Source organism: Macrobrachium nipponense, chromosome 12 (assembly GCF_015104395.2).
Source record: "Macrobrachium nipponense isolate FS-2020 chromosome 12, ASM1510439v2, whole genome shotgun sequence".
NCBI classification, from domain to species: Eukaryota; Metazoa; Arthropoda; class Malacostraca; order Decapoda; family Palaemonidae; genus Macrobrachium; species Macrobrachium nipponense.
Genome location: NC_087205.1, coordinates 8247505 through 8266389, shown reverse-complemented (window position 1 = coordinate 8266389; position 18885 = coordinate 8247505). Strand labels below are relative to the sequence as shown.

Sequence of the window (18885 nt, the reverse complement as noted above, 5' to 3'; positions counted from 1 at the left end):
GTAACGAACAGAAAATGACATATTCTGACGCAAGTTTGCAAAGTGGGGGGGACTCACTGATAATGTATTTGGTTGTAGCATAGGCAGTCCCCTATCCCCCCTTTCTAGCAAACCTATACTTGGAATATTTTGAAACAGAAATTTTGTCATCTATACAACCCTGCAATATGATTTGGCTTAGATATGTAGATATTTTTACTTACAGGGACGATAGCTTGGGAGATTTCAATGAATTTTCAATCAACTAAATTTGCTAGTTCCGACCATAAAATTTAAAACAGTATGGGAAAAGGACGGGGAATTGCCGTTCCTAGACTACTAATCATAAAAGAACAGAAGAGATGTGTGTTCACAGTATACAGGAAACCCACTTTCGCTGTTTCATAAATTCATATCTCCAGTTCCACGATGTATCCATAAAGATCATGGTCGGGTACGACCTATTCCTCAGGGGGCTTAAAATATGTTCAAATGGGTACGTAGATAAAGAATTCAACACGATACGCCAACACCTAATGCAACTGCTTTACCCACCATACATTATCGAGAAGGCTATTAATAAAGCGAATACAATATACTATGGAGATCCCACTCAGACAAGAAAATTTTAACAGACAAGAAAATTCTAACAATAAAATAAAACTTACGTACGATGAAAACATCCAAAAAGCTACAAAACACCTCATGTGACATAATCCTTTCATTTTCCATTATCACATATCCATCAGGAGTTCGCTCATTAACGTATACTTAAATAACAGAGGAGGAGAAGAAGCCGGGGTTTACAAGATATCGTGTAGCAATTGTAATAAGATTTACGTTAGGGAAATTGGTAGATCCATCTCGCAAAGATTAGCAAAGCACAAAAGATCAGTACAATATGCATCAGAGAACTCGGGGATTTTCCTACATATTAGGGATAAAGCCCATACTACTATGAAACGGAGTGGGGTGGAGCTGGTTTTCGAAAGTAGCTGTCCGTACAAAAGGAAGATGCTGGAATCTGCTATCATCAGTCAAACCAACAATATGAACCTGTCAGGAGGATACTAGAAATCGGATGACATCGACGAGTTAATCCTTAGGTCGCTTCTCAAGAAGGTGTCCAAGAACATCTGATCACCCGACGTCCCCAGACGGGAGTTAATGAGGCCAGAAGTACACCAAGGAATAGGATAATTCCCATCCTTCCTGAGTCACCAACAGAAACCTAATTACTGCCACACCTACATATGCTTTGTATATATACTCTTGTAAGAGATCCATGTCCACATTTTTACTAGTGATCAGGAACACAGAAGGAAGTGCTCGAAATATATGGCTGCAAAGTTAAAAGTGTCTTATGGGCCTTTTATCTTCACACACACACACACACACACACACACACACACATATATAGGAAATGTGACTGAGGGTTCAGTTCCGGCCTCAGAATTTAAAAAAATTCGCGAATAAAGTCTTTCATAAATTCCGATCAGCCGCCGGAAATGGCAAATCTTATCTTTACCTAAAGGAAATGAAGAATCTTACTGATAACGATTATCGGCTGATAAAAAACGCAATTGCGACTTTAGTCGGAATCTTAATTGGTTACAATGGTAAAGTTCCCGGTACGCCATGCCTAAATGACTCAGGGTCTTGATATAAAAAGATAGAGCAAAATGTATTAGAAATTAATCGTGAAAAATCAAGCAACATATATATACAAAACGAGCAAACAATTTAACGCACGCATGAAGACGTAAAAGCAACGTGGAATTTCACAGTGACGCGAGAGAGGATTTCCTGTCAATGACGTCAAGATATTCACTCAAACCCGACTTCCCTCAAGATCATTTCCGTTTCGTGCAGTTCTGGGCTACGGCGCGGGAGTGACACAAGGCATCGTGAAAACTAAGCATCGAAAGGAACAAACTTCAGATAATAACAGCTGTTTTATACGAGGCATATTGACAAACTTATCAACGACAGCGGTTGACAAAAAAACTAAGGAAAAAACCCGCATACCAAGAGCATCTTCGATTAAGATTCGGTAATTTTGTTCTTCTTTTTATTGTTTTACGAACAAATTTAATTATAATGTCAGTATGGGAAATTTCTGACTGGTGCAAATGCCACCTTTGTTCAGCAACCTAGCAAGTGCAACGTCATTAAAAGCCAATAACTGTTGATTAAAGGATACGTGTGATGTTTGATAGACCGATATATATGTTTATATGCTATTCAATATATATCATAATGTCTGTTCGAAACTAGACTATAAACGGAGCATAAACTCTTCCACAGGAAAACATGGGAGACTGTGGCGGTGGAGACATCAGCAGCAGCGGCGACTGTGGCGGCGGCGGAGGAGACTCGAGCTTCAGCTGCAGCGATGGAGGGGAGGAGGAGGAGGAGGAGATTTCAGCTGTCATGCAATTTCAACGAATGGCGATCATGCCATCTCGATATTCTCAACGCCGCACTACAAAGGAACGGGATTCTCTCCCAGTTCGAGAAATGGAAGAGGTGGAGGAAAAGGAACCTCCTGTTCTATATGTAAAGTGCTAGGTGTGCTTTTGGGCGTGGCTGTTAGTATCGGCATCGTTATCGTACTCGTTGTCATTAGTGCCAGGTAGAACTTCGACAGTTGCCGTGTACGGGGCACCGTTCAGTGTAGTCCGTTTGTGGTGAGGTGTGTTAACTGCATTACTTTTTCCCTTTTCAATGTTTATCTGTCTAGTTGTTCAACTTTCCCAACTTCGCTTTCTCCTACTTTCACTTCTTGTATAAGCACAAATCCTGGGTCAGTTATAAAAGTGGAACGATTCTCTAGACTCAGTTGACTCTAGGCATATGACTCGGTAGAAAAGAGTACAGAGATATTGCTCGGTGAAATGATTCTATAAAAAAATATGCGTCTGACGGGAATGAAACTCTCGCAATCTAACCTGGTCTCACTGAACTTCTTAAAAAAAAAAAAAATTAAACGTATAGCCATTGTTCTAATATGTATATATACAAATATCGCGTGAAGAGACTTGTGGGAGAAAAAATGTATGTCATACATTTCGGCTGTAACTAAAAATCTAATCGCATCGAATGTTCAAAGTGATATGTTCTTCGGTGGCGGAATCAAAACACAATTACTTGATTTAGCTTTAACTAAGGATGAGAGTTCTTGAAAGCTTCCGGATGTATGATGTTTAACACTGAATTTTGGACTATATTATATATAACTAATTGAGTTTTTTTTTATTTATTGTGTTCACTTTATTGTGAAGTGTATTTGATGTTCAGTCCAATTAAGAAAAAAAGTCCACAAATCTAATCCTATGATATGTGACCTGACTTTATTGAATTAGTTTAGTTTATCATTATGTACAAGTTCATAACTACTTATTTATTATACTTCCAAGTGACTCTACTGCAAGTTTTCATCAGAAAACGGAGTAATCGTGACATTGTTCAAAAGTGATCTACTGCTAAGAGAGAGATATCATACCTGTATTTCAATTTCTTAGAGGCAGTTTGAGTTATATCTTTTACATAAGCCACATCAAGTTTGCAAAATTAATTCTGCAAGCAATACTGATTTCACGGTGTTATTTAAAAAATCACAAATGTTTTTACGCTAAAGTTTTGAGAGAGAGAGAGACCATGCGATTATCAAAAGAATTATATTCTGTAACCTTATGGTTATATTTACAGATTCTTCCACGTGGCAGTCTAATAATAATGTTTCGTATTTAAGGTAAATTTATTATGTAAAAAGCAATGCTGAGAGCAATGATATATAAAATAAACAATAACAAATCAATATTTTATATTTTTTACCCTTGTCAGAGATTGTGAAATAAAGTACATGCCGACACATTACAGAATTCAAAATGCTCTGAAACGCTCAACATCTGATACCATACCAGAATCCGTGCAAAATCTTTCTTTTTCTCTCTCTCTTTAATTCTCTTTTATGCCTTCCATCAATGAGAACGTCTCAGTATAAGCGGCTTTATGTCTTCATTCGAGTTTCTAAAGCAGAAGTTGTATGGGCTTTTATAATAGTTATATATATATATATATATATATATGTATATATATTATATATATATATATGATATATATATATATATATATATATATATGTGTGTGTGTGGTGTGTGTGTGTGTGTGTGTGTTTTCCATTTAAAGTTATTGTAAATTAATTATAACATTTAATTGCTTATAAGTTTGCACCACTCAGAAATTGTAAATACCGACATATTACAATTTAATATATATATATATATATATGTATATATTATATATATATCATATGTATATATATGTAAGTACGTATGTAATATATATATATATATATATATAATTATATTATATATATTATTATATATTCATTGCTGAGTGCTGACGTATCCACATAACGTTCAGTAATTCATGATCCAACACAAAAACTAATGGGTAAAGTTGTTCAACTGTGTCCCCCATTCATAAGACTGACGTAAATGTCATCCTGAATGGACGTCCCATTATAAAATGGCATATCTTGTGACCCGAGCACTGTGGATATCTTTTTACAAAATGAATCGGACAAACATTATCAAGAGTACACAGGCACACATGTAAACTAACCATCGCTTAGGAGCCAGGAACCTAGCAAGTCAACGTCATTAAAGGCCAATAACTGTTGATTAAAGGATACGTGTGTGATGTATGATAGACCGATATATATGTTTATATGTGTATAATTTATCAGTCTGCTCAGTTCGAAATCTGAACAACTCCACAAATTGATATCAGCTCTTCTCAATGTAGGGTTTTATTCTACAACCATTAATTAGCCATTAACAAGCCATTCATGCTGAAAGGAACAATAATTTAATCAGCAACACAAACATTGTTACAGCACTATGATATGATATCAACAAATCAGGAAATTCTTTGAATAGTGAACAAGACAAATAGAACCTAGCCCAATGGTAGGTAATGCAGAATTATAATAAATTGCAAGGCTATACCAATATGGTTCACAATGAATTTACATAAATAGCCAGAACCTTACACGGTATTTCCTGCAACTCAGGAACCGTTAGCTTAGACACATTACACCACACCTGTAGCCTTCGACACAGGTTTCTTCATTAGCCTACAACAGTATACACAACCAACATTAAAAATAGCAACATGTTATTTGGCCATATTAACTAGCACGAATTACTAATGGCACACTATAGCACATTAGATAAAAGCAAATAAACAACTTAGTTGACATACCGACAATAGGCTATGCACTTGTCTAGTACGACAAAGGAATAGTGTGGTGGGATAGGTAGCTGGGAATGAATTTCCTAGTACTAGCCTAAAGCAACAACATTTTACCAAAACAGTATGGCACACCAGCGAGATCCCAACTGAAGATTCCACCAAAATCTGATGCACTGCTCATGTGCAAAATCGGAAAACTCAAAACTTGAAACTCTTGCCCAACTAAACCACATCTGATGCAATAAACAGGTCAACATCAAAAGAAACAAATCAATACAGACAATTCTTTACTCACTGAACAACCATTTTGCATATAAGCCACCTCACACACTCAATGCAGCACGGTAAACTAAGCGGAAACAAAAGGCCAGCCTTTTACGAACAGACAAACACCACTTTCCACAAACACCTTCGCTAATAAAATAAAACGTTCTGACGTAATATTTTATAATATGCTATTCAATATATATCACAATGTCGAATATAAAATGGGCATAATCTCTCCTACAGGAAAAGATGAGCGACTCTGGCTCAGACTCCAGCAGCAACGGCGGTGGCAGAGGAGGAGCAGGAGGAGGAGGACGAGGAGATGGAGAAATCAGTTGTTTTTTATAATGCTAGGTACGTTTGGTGCGCCTTTCACCGTGGCAGCTGTTATCCACATCGTTATGCTAATCGTTCATGAGATTCAGGTAGAACTTCGACAGATGCCGGGTACGGGGCATCGTTCAGTTCAGTTCAGTGTGGTCCGTTTGTGGTGCGCCTTATTAACTGCATTGCTTTTTGCCTTTTAATGTTTATCTGTCTAGATGTTCAACTTTCCCAACTTCGCCTTCTCTTCAACTTTCACTTCTTGTAAAAGCACAAATCCTGGGTCAGTTATATTACTGGAACGATTCTCTAGACTCAGTTGCATGAATCTCTATACTCGGTTTTTTTCCATCTGTCCACCCGCCTGTGGTGCTCGTGCATGGTAACACTGCGTCCCGGGCTCTAAATAGTTACGCTATGTGTAAGTTTTAGGTAGATAAAAGGATATCTGGGTGTACATTTGCAACTGAAAAGTGTTTTAATAATTTACTGTATGCAAATTACACCATTAATATACGAAATATGACATTGTTATTATTGTTGAATGCAAGCTGCCTTTTCGGGGTGGTGAATGGAACAGCCAGACGCAAATTCCATTAAAGAGATGCTAAACCAAGTTACGATATATCGCATCTGGCTAAAACGAGCTTTATAGAAATTAAAAATATATACTGATATACTTACGTGTATTGAAATAACATATAGCTTAGTGACAGAGTAGGTGTGGTCCAGTAAAGTTGATATCTTGCTGTAGGGAACAGCGGGAGAAGCAATTTTCCCACCACTGCATCTGGCTGTTCCATTCGCCACCCCGAAAAGGCAGCTTATATTCAACAATAGTAACAATATCCTATTTCGAATATTAACGGTGTAATTCACATACAGTAAATTATTAAAACACTTTTCAGTTGCAAATGTACACCCAGATATCCTTTTATCTACCTAAAACTTACACATAGCGTAACTATTTAAAGCCTGGGACGCAGTGTAGTGTTACCATGCGAGAGCACCACAGGCGGGTGGACAGATGGAAAAAAAAAACGAGTATAGAGATTTATACAACTGAGTCTAGAGAATCATTCCAATACTATAACTGACCCAGGATTTGTGCTTTTACAATAAGTGAAAAACCGAGAATAGGTATGTGACTTGGTGGAATAAAGAGTACAGAAACGTTTCTCGGTGAAATGAGGTTTTAAGCAAATGAGACTCAGGGGAATGAGGGTGAAATCGTGACTCAGTCAAATGAAACTCTAGACGTGTAACTCAGTGGAATGAGTCTAAAATATGACAATCGAGGTCACAATGGTTCTGATATGGCCAAAGCCCTGTTCCAGTTTTTAGAGGGCCACAATATTTGATCTCAAAGATTGCAGAGGGCAGTCCTATGATAATGCTGCTAATATGAGCGGGAAGTATAAAGGAATGCCAGCCCTCATGAAAGACAAGAATCCATTATCAGAGTTTGTGCCATCATGGACATCCCCTTAGTTTAGTGGGAAAGGTCCCATCATGATGGCACAAAACTCTGATAATGGATTCTTGTCTTTCATGAGGGCTGGCATTCCTTTATACTTCCCGCTCATATTAGCAGCATTATCATAGGACTGCCCTCTGCAATCTTTGAGATCAGTATTGTGGCCCTCTAAAAACTGGAACAGGGCTTTGGCCATATCAGAACCATTGTGACCTCGATTGTCCATGAATGTCAAGAACCTTTGTTTTAGCAATGTGTCTTCCATATAGCGTATGACTACAGTTAGTTGATCAATGTGACCTTCATCTGGGGTTGAGTCAAGAGAAATAGAATAATATTTTGACTTCTTGATTCTTGATATTATTTCTTGCAGTACATGTTCCCCCATTATTCCAATTACTTCTTCACAAATTGTAGAAGAGAGATCATTTGTGTGACCCTCGTCCTTTACTTGGATGCAGTTTGATGCGAGTTGCAAGAAATGGATCATACTCTGATAGGAGTTCCAGTATACCAAGAAAATTCCCACTTGATGGAGAACCAATCAGTTCATCTGTGCCTCTGAATGCTTGTCAAGAAGTTTACACCAGTATTCTTGCAATTGAGCTACTTGCCTTGATAATTGTTGATCTATTCTGCCATGTTCTTTCCCTAGTTTGGCTACAGTAATGATGGATTCTAGATGGCACTTTGATTTCTCGTGATCAGCTTATCCTGTCATTTCACACTTCCAGTCGCAAAATCCATCAGTGGCTCATTTGCCCTTTTCAGATCCTGAATTAACACGCTTACAGGGAAAACATTTAATAAACTTTGGCAGTTGTTGGAGAGAAACAGAGCCATGAACGATTAATGATTTCGTCATTCAGTATTTCCTCTGAAAAAAACTTCGTGAACATTTAATTGGTAATGAATTCCACTCTTCCCTTTCACCTGATCTTGGAGTTTTGAAGCTATATCCAGTAACTGTTCATCACAATGTTGTAATTCACTTGATCCCTTCTTTGTCCAAAAAGCTATCATTTCTTCTGTAGATGACTCAGGCCATAAACCAATATCATTCTCAAAACCTTGATTTTTCATACTGACCTTTTCCATAGCAACATTTTCCTCATGTTACCTGTACGTTACTTATGTTCACACTTCTCACCCTGGAAAATTGTGTCGACTTCATACACTGGTTTAGAGCTACTTGAAAGATATGGTCCAACAGGCTCTGTCTTTTCTGAAGGTGGTGTTTCAGTTTCTATAATTATATTACTTGTTGATGCCTCTTCTGACGGCTCTGAAGCATTTTCAACAGGCTGTTTTACGCAGCAATGTCAAGTAGGTGCTTATTAGGGTACTTTTTGACATTGCTTCACGATGTTTTATATCACGTGCTTGAGACATTTTGCGTTTATTTGCACCACTTTCGTATATAAGAGGAGTTTTATGTCTGTCACTCATCTTCTTCCAGGATGGTCTTGACAGTCGATGAATCTGTCTTCCAGGCAGTGCTCGTCAATTTTCTATAGTTTACAGCCTCCTACGGGGGTCGGGAGCAGACCACCTGGCTAGTAAAAAAATTAAGGGGGTGTAAAGATCACAAAGGGTGGTTTTGGGGGTGAAGGCCCCCCACTGATAAAAGGGGGCATGGAGGGTGAAGCCCCCCATCTAGAAACTAACCAATTCAGTGACCAGTTAGGTGGTGACAAGGTTAAGTTAGTTAATTTTTTGGCTCACATGAATTTCCGACACCTATAAATGCATGTGACAGGAAATCAATGGAAAAACAAGGGGAAATTGGAAATAATAATCGAAATAGAGTAGGCTATGCTAAAAAATTCCAGTAGGCCTATTAGCCTACCATAATGTTACTGCAACCCCCCCAAAAGACAGCCAAAGTTAATTAAACAAGTGAAATTCTATATAACTTATTTTGAAACACTGGAGTAAGCGTGGACACCAAACAGGACAAAGAATGTATTGTTATTTGAAACAATTTCGCAAAATAAAATTCAACTTCACACGCCTTTGTAACACTGGATTCACGGAACCAAATGTCGGACTCGACTGACAACAAGAAATAACAATAAACAAAAGCAGTACGCATAGCGTAAGCTGACAGTGTATGTCTTACGAATTTTCAACTTTTATTAAAGAGACTACTTCTTACTCTCCTTCTGCTTTCTTAATTAAAATAGCAGTTACTCCGTTCAATTTATGTAATTCTAAACTTCTAAACAATTCTATTAGCCTAACTGGTGGTCTAATAGAATAATAGATAACATGAACAGTGATATATCTTTACCAATACGTTTCTTTTTTATTTAAAGGAAAGAAAATACAAGATAAAGTAAGGAAAGAAATTAAAAAGAGGGGATTAAAAATGAAAAGATAACAGAAAACAAAAGGTCACTAAGGTGGTAAAAAGAAAATGAAAACCCAAAAAGAGAAAACATTTATAATGGTTCATGGAAATCACCTCTTTCTGTGGGGGCCCCTGGGGTAATAGCCTCGGTTACCTTCCTTCAATCCGGCACTGCAGTCACTTCTTGTAAAAGCACAAATCCTAAAGGCCCCCCACACATACACTGAACGATTGTCTGAACGACTGTCTGAAAGATTGTCATTATCGACCCCCACACACACTATTCATACAGTTTGAACGATCTCTGCACCGATTTCAGTCTGAACAAAGAATTTGTCTCAAGAAGACATGGCATCATCTCTAGAAGAGACGTGGGCGATAGCGTTATATCGGCAGACAAACCCATACATTGAACGACCTGTGTATGACAGACTTAAGTCACAAACCAACAACCTGGTCGTGACAGATTCCCGCCGAGATCGTTCAGACACGAAGCTCCGCCCACTTTTGCATTCAGACAAGCCATACACAGTGTTTTGCGAACGATACAGACAGTCTTTCGTTCAGACAATTGTTCAGTGTATGGGGGCCTTAAGAGTCGGTTATAATATTGGAATGATTCTCTAGCCTCAAATGACTGAATCTCTAGGTATGTGACTCGGAGGAATAATGAGTACAGAAACGTTTCTCGGTGAAATGAGGTTTTAAGCAAATGAGACTCAGGGAAATGAGGGTGAAAACGTGACTCTGTCGAACGGAACTCTAGACGTGTAACTCAGTGAAATGAGTCTAAAATATGCGTCTGACGGGAATGAAACTCTCGCAATGTAACCTGGTCTCGCTAAACTTCTTTAAAAATCAAACGCTATAGCCATTATTATAATATATTACAAATATCACATGAAGAGATTTGTGGAATGGAAAAATGTAATTTATACGAGTATATTTCGGCTGAAACTACAAATCTAGTCTGATCGAATGTTCAAAGTGATATGTTCATCGGTGGCAGAACCAAGATACAATTACTTGCTTTAGTTTTAAAACTAAGGATGAGAGTTCTTGAAAGCTTCCGGGTGTATGATGTTTAACACTGAATTTTGGATAATATTATATGAAACTAATTGTGGATTTTAATTTATTGTGTTCACTTTATTGTGAAATGTATTTGATGTTCACCGTTCCCATTAAGAAATTTTTTTTTTCCTCAAATCTAATCGTGTGATCTGTGACCTAACTTTATTGAATTAGTTAAGTTTTTATTTAAGTACAAGTTCATAATTACTTATTTATTATACTTCCAAGTAACTCGGTGTAATTGTGATATTGGTGAAAGTAATCTACTGGTGAGAGAGAGAGAGAGAGAGAGAATCATACTGTTTATTTTCAATTTCTTAGTACCAGTTTGATATACATTGTTTATATAAGACACATCCAGGATAGAAAATGAATTCTGCAAGCAATACTGATTTTTTAGAGCTATTTAAAAAATCACAAATATTTTTACGCTTCAGTTTTGAGAGAGAGAGAGAGAGAGAGAGAGAGAGAGAGAGAGAGAGAGAGAGAGAGAGAGCTCATATGATTCCTTATCTAAAGAATTATATAACCTTAAGGTTATATTTGCAAAGTCTTCCAGATGCCAGTCTAATAATAATATGTTTTGTATTTAAAGTATAAAAATGCTTAAAACTGCCTATTTTGTTCAATAAAAAATGCATTTTATGATGAAATTGATAACAAAGACTGGAATTTGTGAATATTTCTCATACAGAAATACAGCAAAATTTCCCGCGAATAATGAGTAGATATGCTCCTAAGAGAAATCCGTGAATACGGGGGGTCCGCGGTATAGTTAAGGTAATAGAAACTACTTAAAAAATTTTTTGTTCCTTCACAATATATAAACCAAGGTATATAGAATGGTCAGGTAGAATCATTTGTGGGGGTTGTGGTTTATCCCCCGAAGAGCCACGCCACCTGGAGGCCAGGTTCAGGGCGAGAAGTCACTCAGCTACCGTTTCATTCAAATGTATATCACATGTCACTTCAATCATCTCTGTATTGAGTTATTTTTACATTCTTCGAATACAACCATAGTTTTGATTTTTTATATAATCTAAATTATTATTTAAATAATGCCAAACAACTGAGCCGTGTTTGGTTGTTATTCAAATAGTAGAAAAAAGGAGGTATCCTTTTTCCGATTCCCTCGTGATGAGGAAACAAGACGGAAATGGGTTCATCGTTGTAATAGAAATGACAACTTTAACCCTACTATTCATCGGATATACAGTAAACATTTTGAAGAAAATGCACATAAAAGAGACCTGCAGCAGGAACTTCTTGGAATCGCGAGCCCATAGTAATGAAACTCAGACGTATAAATGTGAGGAAAGAAGTGCAGCTTCTTTCGGAAACTACATCTAGTACAAGGGACTTTATAAAGCTTGCCGACTCCTGGTTTGATGCGTTCAATTCAAGGGTACCTTATGACAGAAATAAATCTAGACATGCTTATGGGATGCAACTGACGGAACAGAATAGAATCCTTGACAATATGAAGTGTACTGCTGAAACAATGCGAGTTTGCAAAAGTAATAAGATCTATCAGTTCCAAAAGGGACTTATTGTCATGTAAATCCTTGCCAAGGTTGCATGATATGTGAAATGTAAACATGATGTATCATAATAATTACCTCCAGACTTAACCAAGATGGACTGGAAAACATGTTTGGCCGTCTTAGACAAATGGGTGCAACTTATGATCATCCTACGCCAGTTGAAGTCAAACACAGAATAAGGTCATATTTACTTAGCAAAATAAACTCTATAACTGGAAAAAAAAAAAAATATAAACTCGATGAAGGAGTGCGATTCTTGAAATATGTCGGAAGGAATGTTCAGTCAAGAGAAAAGTTGTGAAAATAATGATTCAAATGAAACTGATCCTGAAAGAGAGCTTATGATTTCTGCAATTGTGTTTGCCTCTACTGAAGATGAGAAGATGCCAGGAGAAGACTCAGAAAACTTTGAAAATGAATTTCATGAAAGAACTTTAGAGAATATTGCAGACGAAGAGGGCCTTTGATATGTTGGAGGTTATGTGGCATCTAAATTTCCAGATTATCAGTTCTTAGGATGTAAACTTAAAAAAGTGAAAGGTACCTGGATTAGTGCAGTAGAGCGACATGATGATAAATTAACGGAACCAAGTGCTGAGTTTTTAGAAAAATTAAAGGTAATGGAAAAAATGTTTCAAACATACAATGGAGAAAATACACTGAGACCAGGCAATGCAGTATTATGCGACTTGGCACGCCATATTGAAAATTGTGTATCCTTGCCTTTTAAAAAAATATTGCTTTTTATCAGATGTCGGATGTTTTTTAGGATGAGAGCTCTGAATGCCCAAATTTTATCAAGTAGGCAAAAAAAGAAAAAGATGCATAAATTAACTAAATAATGCCACTAAAATGTTTAAAAAATTCTTGGTTTTTTTTTTCACTTTTACTAAGTATTTTTCATTTCCATTATGAAGCCAGATACTGTTATGTGTTATCTATGTCTATCTATGTTAGTTTATTAAATAATGTATTGTAAAATTGTAAATAAGTCTTTGTAAATAAATGCCAGGTCAAATGCTAATTGAATATTTTTTTAAGTCCTGCCAAGCATATTAATTTAAGGTTTCTATTATATATTAGAGAGCCAAACATTATCAATCCACGATTTTGTATGTGTAGTACAGTGACCTATATGAATTCAAAAGGGCACCAAACGTATACAAGATAACAGTGTGAAAAGGACATCTGACACATACAGACCTAATCCCTTCGACCCAAGGTACTTGACCGCTCCCACCCTGGCATCCAGGCCTGTCACGGAAGTACCCCACAACTACCCCCCCGACCAAAGTGACTGTACCTCTCTCCCTTATTCTATACACCTTGATATAAACCATCAGTCTTTACATAATAAGTACATTAGAGGGAGGAATCTGAGTAAGTCTGAACTGACCGGTAGTTCTCCACACCTGGGTCCTCTTCTTGAGTCCTCTTCCTGGTTGAGAAAATCAAGGAAGAGTACTGCGCCTCTGGCATGTTGTATGGAGTGTAGAACTGCATGCTCAACTGTCAGATTTCTGGCCATAGTCAAAAGGAATTGAAAGCAATATCAATTGAAAAGGGGCTAAGATGATCTACACAGCTACTAATACATAACAGAATGGATACTATTAAGAGGAAGGGGAAGAAGCCAGTCATACATACATATATACACTTTCTTTCATAATCAAACATCTTAAGCGAGATGCTACCTGTCCTCTTAGAGGAGCTGGGTAAGCTACACAAGTTGTTGAGCAGCCATCACAGAACTCAAGGAAAAAGTGTCTAAGCAATTATGGGCCATGTCCTGAAGGTAGAAGGAAGTGAAGGTGGTCTGGCACCACACCCCCACCTTCGGTACCTGTTTAACTGACATATTCTTTCTGAATACGAGGGACGGACCAATGCACGACTTTGCGAGCTCTTTCTCTCACAGTACAGCTGTAAAGTATGACCATTTGATCATTTCATGACGCCAGAGAGGAGAGCGTTCTTGGAAACCTTTTCTTGGTCAAGCCAGTAGTACTAACAAAGAGCAGATGACACCCAAGCTGGAGAAGTCAAGTTCTTTTAAGATAGTACAGTAGTATAACAGGACATAACAGCATCTCATCTGGATCATCTGCAACAAAGTCCTCTTGGGAGGGGATTGTAAAGGACTCAAATCTGGTGTCGGGAACCAACAGATTCTGAGTCTTCACTATGAAATCGAGCATAACTGATCCCTATCCCCTCGAGTGTTCAGTGTTGAAGGAAAGTCCATGAAGTTTGCCTACTCTCTAAGCTGGTGCCCGGATCCCTGTTTGACGACAATGGTAAAGGCTCAGATGGCACATGAGTAAGGCTCCTAATTATGAGAGTCACATCAGGGGGACTAAGCTCCCTGGGAGGTCAAGACCTTGCAATGCTCTTCATCAGCAAGGAAAGCTCCAGCGAGGAGTAGATATCCACGCCCTTCGGACATAGGACTAGGCCCAGGGCAGCTGGGATTGATAAGCTTCTCTCGGTGAAGAAAGATGAAGTCTGCTCCCTGTTGAATAGTAGCTCTGACCGGAGAGAAACCCCATCTACCACACCAACCACAGAAGACAGCCCATTTACCCTGGTATACCGCTGAAGAGGATTGACAAAGCTATCCAAGTCATCTCTGTCACTGTGTGGTGAGAAAAGCCTCTTGGTTGCAACAGAAGCTGGAGAGTCTCCAGCCATGAAGAGACACGGTCCTTACTGACTGGTGGTACTGTTCTACGTGTAGTTGACTCAACAGGTTGTGCCAGGGGGAACCTCTCTCAGAGCCCTGGAAGGTAGAGCTAGCAGGTCCAGATACCAAACAGCATGTGGCAACTTGACAGCCACCAGGGTCATTCTGAGATTCGGGGTGATCATTACCCTGTTATCATCCTCTAAATAAGAAAAACCAGAGGGATGGTGCAAAAGCGTTCGGTTTGTCCCATGGGTATTGGAAGGCATCCTCTGCTGTGGCCCATGTGTTTGGCACAACAAAACAGAACACTTGAAGCTTTCTGTTGTGCCAGGTGGCAAACAGGTCAATGGATGGAAGACCCCATAAAAGGGCATCACTGCTTCCTATATGCATACTGGCTATCAGCTAACAATCCTTAGATTCAACATACTTATATATGGCTTAAAAATAAGATTCAGCAACTGTGGAGAGCACAGGAAGAATAGAGATTGGCCTGTAGTTACTGCAGTCTGCATATTTGACACTCTTTGGAACAGGCACTGTATAACTATGCTTGTGCTCATCTGCAAAGATACTACATTGACATAAAAATCTATAGAATCTACTAAACTTGGGAGAAAACATACTAAAAACTTTTTTAAAAAAACAAAGGGGAAAAACCATATAGGTCTTCTCCAGATGATCCAGATTTGTAAGAAGAGGCTCAGGATGACAAGGATCATGGAGAGGGACATCCTCAGCTGATTGCTTAGCTTCAAAAGCTTGATGCAGGTCAAGCCTCTTCCCTAGGGCCAGTAATCAATCTAACATCATCTGTTAGTAGTGGTGGAATGGAAGACGAGCATGACCCAAAGATGATGCTAATTTCGTCCACCACAGACGAGGCCGAGTAATTCCTTCAAGTTTCCTCTTCAAGCAATTATTGTGATTTCTCTCGGCTGTATGGTACGTTCTAGTCTCAGTACGGCAAGACTCAACAAAACTTGTGTCATTTTCATTCAAACTATTTGTGATGGTAATTGCTTCATAGCAAAGGAAGTTAAAGGAAAGGAGAACGCATTTTCGAGAAGTTCGGCAGTAAGGAGGCTTTCGCGCCCCTGTTGGAGGCGCCTGTTCTGGAATCGTCGGGCGTGTTGTGGAGCTCAACATGCGCCAATGTGTCGGGAGAAATGCCGCGATTTCTGATGCAATACCTCGTCTAGATTCATCTAGGAAATTCTGGAAATCTCGCGAGTCTGTGACGCTCGCCGTAGGCTCCGCCCCCAGAGTGCCGTATAAATACGACGAACGAACTTTGGAGAGCAGTGATCGTAAGAGAGAGAGATTGTAAAAGAGAGACTCCAGTTAGTCACAGAGAGTAAGAGCCACAGATCAGATTATCAGTGAGAGATCAGCAGCAGCAGAGATCATCCGAGAGAGATAAGAGAAAAAGGGACCGACGAAGGATCAGGAAAAAAGTTGTTCGAGAGTTGGTTGGATATTGGTCTAGTCGTCTTCAGGAGTGGACGAATTATCTCGTGTTATCTCGACGTCGAGCAGACTTCAGAGAAGAAAAGGTCCTGCTAGAAGTTTTGGGGAATTCCTGCCTTACAAGTAAACTATTTTCTGCAATACAGAGTCAAGAGGACGTCTGCAATTGCCACTCTCCTTTTGTGAAGCCACTGCTTCGAATTGCAATTGACTAGCAAGTATTTGAATTGCCTCACTGTTCCCCCAGTTCATGCAGTGTAAGATTCTATCTTTTTATGTAAATAGGAGATACCATTTTGCATTTACCTGTGTTAGTAAGCTTGTAAATAAACCTTTGTTGTGTTAGTGTTTCTTTCTATATTCGTATCCCCAGTTTCAACTGTTGGTGTTGAAAATTTTTTAGTATTTCATATCGAACCTGAAGCGGACCTCTCTCAGAGGCCGTAACATTGTGTCGACCTTGGCCAGGATTTTCTACACCGTAACACTATTTCTTCTCCATGTGTTAAATTTGGTCATGGTAGGGTTGTCTACATGAATCATCAAACCATGCCTGGTCATTTGTCCTAAATTTGATGACCCTTCTAGGGACATATCTTATTTAAATAGCCCTCAGTATTTCATTTAACTTCTTTGCATCAGGATCTTACATAGCATCTGAGATACTAAATACTTGTCAAGCTTCAGCAATGCGATCCCAATCGGCTCTGGATTTCAACTAGAATATTTTTCAAATAGAGGAATTAGGAATATACTGACTGACCATATATACATCTCAATGGCACAACGATCAGAAGTCCCTAAATATTCACAGACCTTGGACTTGACAATGGCTGGAACATCTGTGAATATGAGGTCTAATCTATTACCAGAAATGTGCCCAGGTTCCTCAATAGGTTGATACGTGGAATTTGAATGTAGCCACTCACTGTGCTTTGCATTACAGTCTCCACAAATAACGAATGAAGCTTGACAAATCCTGTGCCTGAGCCATACTAACCCTCCCCAAAAGCCTCATAGTACAATACAGATCCACATTTGCATAGATAATGTATGGAAGTCGACAAACCATGTACTTAAGAAGTGTAGTGGAATTATCAGCCTCCCCTATATTTCACAGACCTTCTAAGATCCCCTTGAAAACTCTAAGCTATGTGAGAAATTCACTGACATAAAACCCTCTTGCAGTGACCGAGCTTGCTTGGTTTAGGTAGCCACAATCGTTTGTCACTTCTACGTAAGAAGGACTTCAACTGGAAGAGAGAGAGAGCGTTTCACATTCTACGTCTTTTCTTGTATAAGGTTAGGTTAGGATATGTTGCTCCTGTTAATAGGTGTGGCTGACCAACGTGACGATCTTTTATTTTCAGCAGTTAAAAATGTTTTTTCTTATACGAAGGTCTTCCACATTGACTAAAAAACGAAGAGTGGCCTCTGTTCGTTGATGGTGTTCTCCAAACCTTGAGTGTAAATTGGATCCACGTGGCTTTCCAAATGACTACCGAATATATCAGAAGTGAGGCAAGTGTTAAGTGTAATCGTATCAGTCATAACTTTGAAATGGTATTCACAACTCAAATTTTATGCATCTGGCAGTCTGCTGAGACATCTTTCTACTTTTAAAAATAGGTAAAATGCAAAAGAGGAAGTCTCGTAAAGCGATCACTTTAAAGGCCTCTTATAGTAGGTATAGGCATGGTCTAGGTATATTACCTAGATCAAGGGTATAGGAAGACTTCACTGTTTGAACAGCATTGCTAGTACTAAGTGGTCCTTTGCGCTGATCTGCATCCAGTAGATTCTATATTTATATACATATATATGAGCTGATTCAATAGATTTGAATATGCTTCCTTTTTTTTCCGTGATAGTCTGAAGTCCCGTGAAACCGTTATAAGTGATACTGAGTGTATGTGTAACAAAACAAGTCAACTGCCAAAGACGTTACAAGTTGGCGTGGCTTTGGCAGTTCAAAAGAGTGCCACGCATCTCTATATCCCTTCTTGATTGGCCCTTGTGTCTAAAGGAGGCCAGAATAACCAATCAGCTTTCTTGCATAATGGTGCTGTGTGTAGGGGGCATTTGAAACAGGCCGCACCATCGGTCAGATCAGGTCGTTAGTGGGTCCCATACAGTACAGACTGACTGGGTCGAGACACGAGTGCCCAGTGCCCCTCGCATTCCCGTCGGCTGCCACACAAAGACGTGCGTCACCATGAGTGTCAATAAGTCTAACCTACCGTCCGGTTGTGCACTGGTATAGTTAACATAATAATTACAGGCCCCACCTGTGTAGCTAAGAAAGAATACACCTGTGTTTAAACGTTTTTTTTTTTTTTCCCTCGATTATTATTTTGCATGACCTACATTGCATGCATGTAAATTTATTTCTCTCCTGTTTTTTCCTTCATATCCCGCCGAACCCACAAATGACCAAGATCAGGTCATA

At 38.7% G+C, this 18885-nt stretch overlaps 1 long non-coding RNA gene across 1 annotated transcript; it reads left to right on the top strand.

Moving 5' to 3' along the window:
• Window positions 1–1604: 1604 nt before the first annotated feature.
• Window positions 1605–3799, top strand: LOC135224330 (uncharacterized). Its single transcript, XR_010316707.1, has 2 exons — window positions 1605–2032; window positions 2287–3799. It is a non-coding gene; the product is annotated as an uncharacterized LOC135224330 (long non-coding RNA).
• The last annotated feature ends 15086 nt before the right edge of the window (window positions 3800–18885 follow it).